Here is a 5,822-nt window from a genome sequence, read left to right as displayed (position 1 = left end):
CTTCTCCGTCCTGTATGCTCAGCCTCTGATGCTCTCACTCTATTTATTTAGTTGCACACCTCAACAAGGTAAGCTAAACACGCCTCTTTTATTCTCCCGGATGGAGGGTTTCAAGTTGTAGGTTCAAAGTTGTGTAGTACTGTAACAAGAACGCCCATTTGACAAGACAGAACGTTACGTGACTTTTGCCAGGAAAGTTTTTCAGTTCCTATGGCAATAAGAGTATTTCAAGGCTAAATGGGACCTTAAGAAAAGTGAAACAGTGCAGCTTTAACCAACTCCAAAATCTTGACTTCAGAGTAGTCCTCATAGTGACCCAGTCAACCTAAATAAAGTGACATGATTTGACAGTACACTATTTGGGCTGAAGTTCATAACAGTATTTTAAACAATACAGCTGCAAAATACATCCACAATGGCACTTTATTTACAACCTGACTTAGAGACAAACTAAATAGATGAATATAGATGAGGGGAATATCTTCACATCTTTGACTCCCTATTGGATAAAAGCATGTTTGCTCTCTACACAAGAAACAGTGTTGTTAATTCTTCTTTCACATTCTATGGTAAACGATGACTACAGTCTGTGTCTTGCCCGCACTGTTGCATGCAATCAATAGAAATCATGCAACTTCGATTTGCTTTCCTTCCCAGCGAACACATTTCATTCCTTGGAAGTTGTGCGCTCGTGTGTTTTTGGATTTCACATTGGTTGTGGGAATGAAGTTAGTAAAACTGGGAAGTTTTTTATATATCTGAGAACAAAAGTGAATATTTCACCTGTTCTGGGAACATTTATTTTTAGGTTGCAGGGAGAACATTTTATTCTGGTTCTTTCAAAGTTTTCCTGGGAGGTTTAATTAACACTGGAAATGGAAATTGTAGGTTATTTTGAGGTTTTTGAATAACTTCCTTAAAACCTTCACTGAATGTTTCAATAAGACTTAATAACACTGTTAGCTTATTTTGGATGAAACTTTCTTGAACTCCAAGCATAGATAGGAAACATGGAATGAATTTCCTTGGCGTTACTCAAGCAAACACATCTGTTTTATTGTGACATGGCATCTGTTAGATTCTGTATAATCTTCTGTTCTCTATCCATGAAAATTAGTCAGGATGGAGCTATTATGCTATGTTTTCTACTCATACAAGCATTTCATTTTAGTCTATTCAAACAGACCACATTTCAAAGGTAACAAGCACTCATTATGATCAGTGGTGTAAAGTACTTAAGTAAAAATACTTGAATATACTACTTAAGTAGTTTTTTGGGGTATCTGTACTTGACTATTTATATTTTTGACAACGTTTACTTTTACTTCACTACATTCCTAAAGAAGACTATGTACTTTTTACTCCATACATTTACCCTGACACCCAAAAGTACTAGTTACATTTTGAATGCTTAGCAGGATAGGAAAATGGTCAAATTCACACACTTATCAAGAGAACATCCCTGGTCATCGCTACTGCCTCTGATCCTGCAGACTCTCTAAGCACATGCTTCGTTGGTAAATGATGTCTGAGTGTTGGAGCGTGCCCCTGGCTATCCGTAAATTTAAAAAACAAGAAAACGGTGCTGTCTGGTTTGCTTAATATAAGGAATTAGGTAATGATTTATACTTTTACTTTTGATATTAAACTATATTTAAAACCAAATACTTTTTACTGGGTGACTTTCACTTTTACTTGAGTCATTTTCTATTAAGGTACCTTTACTTTTACTCAAGTACAACAATTGGGTACTTTTCCCAGCAATGATTATGATTAGGTGTGGCCAATTAGGAGGCGCTGTGAATACAACTGAACAAACAAAAGAATATAGAGCAGGGGCATCAAACACATTCCATGGAGGGCCTTAATCTGTTACACCCTGATCTGTTTCACCTGTCATTGTGCTTGTCCCCACCCCCCTCCAGGTGTCACCCATCCTCCCCATTATCCTCAATTTATTTATAGCTCTGTTCTCTGTTTGTCTGTTGCCAGTTTGTCTTGTCAAGCTTATCAGTGTGGTTTTCCATGCTCCTGTTTGCCTAGTCTCTGTTTTCTAGCCCTCCTGGTTTTGATCTGTTCTGCCTGCCCTGACACTGAGCCCGCCTGCCTGACATTTCAGAATGCTCTGACATTGAGCCTGCCTGCCCCCTGTACCTTTCAGACTCTGATCTGGTTAATGAACTTCTGCCTGTCATCGACCTTCCTATTGCCACCCCCTTGTATTTTAATAAATATCAGAGACTCAAACCATCTGCCTCCTGTGTCTGTGTCTGGGTCTCGCCCTGTGTCGTTATATAATGCCTACTGGTTTTTGTTTTTTCCTTTCAATTAAGCCCTAGACAACCAGGTGAGGGGAGTTCCTTACTAATGAGTGACTTTAAAACTAGTTAGGGATAAGCGGGACGCAAATGTCTCAACTGGCCAATTGCCAAATACTATAAAATACAAACTTTCATTAAATCACACATGTAAGATACTCAATTAAAGCTACACTCGTTGTGAATCCAGCCAACATATCAAATATTAAAAATGCTTTTCGGCGAAAGCATAAGAAGCTATTATCTGATAGCCTGCACCATCTGCACCAGCAGTAAACAAAGGGGTTAGCATATTTCAACCCTGCAGGCGCTACACAAAACGCTGAAATAAAAAATGAAACATGCCTTACCTTTTACGAGCTTCTTTTGTTGGCACTCCAATATGTCCCATAAACATCACAATTGGTTCTTTTGTTCGATTAATTCCGTCGATATACAGTATATCCAAAATGTTAATTTATAAAGCGCGTTTGATCCAGAAAAAAACAGTTTACAAAAAACGCATCGTCACTACAAAATATTTCAAAAGTTGCCTATGAACTTTACCAAGATATTTCAAACTACTTTTGTAATACAACTTTAGGTATATTTATACGTTAATAATCGATCAAATTGTAGATGGGGCAATCTGTGTTCAATACAGGAATGAAAACAAACCAGCGCCACTTTTCACGTCTTGCGCAACTCACAAAAGTGTACCCAGTTCCTAGTTGGCCTACTTCTTCATTGCACAAAGGAATAACCTCACCCAAATTCCAAAGACTGGTGACATCCAGTGGAAGCGGTAGGAACTGACAAAAGGTTCCTAAGAAATATCCCTTAGCAATAACATGTCAGGGAACAGAGAGAGGCAAAAAAATAATTCTGAACAGTTAGTCCTCGGGGTTTTGCCTTCTGCATAAGTTCTGTTATACTTACATACATGATTCAAACAGTTTTAGAAACTTCAGAGGTTTTTCTATCCAAATATATGAATAATATGCATATCTTATATTCTTGGCATGAGTAGCAGGAAGTTGAAATTGGGCACACTATTTATCCAAAAGTGAAAATTCTGCCCCCGAGCCCCAAGAGGTTAACGTTCTCTGAACTATATGAGAACATTCCCAATGACAAACCAGTTGGAGAACATTCCTAGAAAATTACAACAATTGAAACAAATGTAACTTTTTCAACTTCTGGGAAACCTTCTGTTAAAGTAATGATACACCACAAAGAAAATGTACGCTGAGAATTTTCCAAACCCAAGCAACTATTCTGCACTATTCCCAGAATGTCCTGGGAAGGTTCTATGCTAAATAAGCTGCAAGAAACATGGTTCTCAGAACATTAGGTGCTAGCTGGGTTGTCTCTCCACCTTTTCCATTACAACCTACACCACTCACTGATAGAAACTGTGGGGAGAATTGAAATAACATATTGAAATAGAAACAAGGAAACTCAGGCGAACACCATTATATGCCATGTGAATCAATCATCCCTGAGGTTTACAAAAAATGGTTCTCGGCTAAAATTTGTAGATCCTAATGAAGATGCATGTCAATGGTGGGGACCCAGATGTCATAAGCAATGTGTCACATTTGTTGTCGGAAGGAGTGTGAGTAGAGTTCCACATAATTTTTATAAATCAAAACTCACTGAACAAACCAACAAAACACAATACAAAATCGTGCTGACAGGCAACTACACATAGTCAAGATCCCACAACACAAATGAGGGAAATGGCTACCTAAATATGATCCCCAATCAGAGACAACGATAAACAGCTGTCTCTGATTGGGAACCATATCAGGCCAACATAGACATACAAAAACCCTCCCTAGACATACAAAAACTAGAGTACCCATCCTAGTCACACCCTGACCTAACCAAAATATATAGAAAAACAGATATCTAAGGTCAGGGCATGACACCATGGCAAAATGTGTAGAATTGCAGGAAATTAACTTTAACGGTCGACTTTAGGCACAAAAACGGTCCAACTTCTCCTCTTTCTCAATATTTTTTATTTGCAGAATTGCAGGAAATTTGCTTTAAAACTGCTAAAATTCTTCTCAGATTCATGATAAAAAGTTTAGAATAGCATAATAAAAACTGCAGTTACTTTAAAACTACAACATTTTCTCTTTGCCCTCCGGCAAAATGTAATAGAATTGCAGGAAATGCGTTATAAAATCTGCGGATGACTCCCCGGGACACCATCTACTGTTCCTCCACCCCAATATCTACACCACAATTCCACATTTGGTACATCTTCCTCCTGCAGACCAAGTCCCTCTAGTTGTCAGGACTGGAAATATATTAATCCAATTAATGATGATAGTGATTATTATTATACCATACAAAATAATTACATAATCCACCATAGTATCATTTATTTCAGCTAAAGTATACAGATTGCAGTCTAAAAAATAAATAATAAATTGAAAATAAATCTGGGGATGACAAAGGACAATCAAAACAAGAATTAGATTTGATTTTCATAATTCCATGTATTGGCTGTTTTAGTTTTTGAAAGCAATATTTTTTCTTGGCTTATTGTATTTGAGGTGATTGGATCATTTAAACAACAACACAAATACATGATGCTACAAATACATTTCATACATTTCCAATGTGCATAACCCCTCCATCGTTCAATAGCCTGCATGCACACACACATCCACTATTTGTTTGCTGTTGTATTTGTGCTGTTGTCTTCTGTCTGTGTTGGCCATTTTGCCTTAACATTTTTGCTTCTTTTTTTTATTCCATCCCCCTGACCCCAGAGGAGGCCTTCTGTCTCTTGCCAGGCTGCCATTGCAAATAAGCCTTTATTCTTAATTGACTTGCCTGGCTAAATAAAGGTTAAATAAATAATAAAACCTCCAAATGCAGTTATCTTGCTCTCTCTTGTGTTCACCCATCCATTTCTTCCCATCACTTTCTTTAATATCATCATAGAGGTACATTGTTTGTTCAAATACACCCTGTCGTTCTCAACCAACATCAAGGCGGTGGCCCGTTCCTGTAGGTTCATGCTCTACAACATCCGCAGAGTACGACCCTGCCTCACACAGGAAGCGGCGCAGGTCCTAATCCAGGCACTTGTCATCTCCCGTCTGGATTACTGCAACTCGCTGTTGGCTGGGCTCCCTGCCTGTGCCATTAAACCCCTTCAACTCATCCAGAACGCCGCAGCCCGTCTGGTGTTCAACCTTCCCAAGTTCTCTCACGTCACCCCGCTCCTCCGTTCTATCCACTGGCTTCCAGTTGAAGCTCGCATCCGCTACAAGACCATGGTGCTTGCCTACGGAGCTGTGAGGGGAACGGCACCTCAGTACCTCCAGGCTCTGATCAGGCCCTACACCCAAACAAGGGCACTGCGTTCATCCACCTCTGGCCTGCTCGCCTCCCTACCACTGAGGAAGTACAGCTCCCGCTCAGCCCAGTCAAAACTGTTCGCAGCGCTGGCCCCCCAATGGTGGAACAAACTCCCTCACGACGCCAGGACAGCGGAGTCAA

This window comes from Oncorhynchus gorbuscha, linkage group LG22 (genome assembly GCF_021184085.1).
Source record: "Oncorhynchus gorbuscha isolate QuinsamMale2020 ecotype Even-year linkage group LG22, OgorEven_v1.0, whole genome shotgun sequence".
NCBI lineage: Eukaryota > Metazoa > Chordata > Actinopteri > Salmoniformes > Salmonidae > Oncorhynchus > Oncorhynchus gorbuscha.
The sequence above is the reverse complement of the archived record's forward strand: the minus strand, read 5'-3'. Positions refer to the sequence as shown.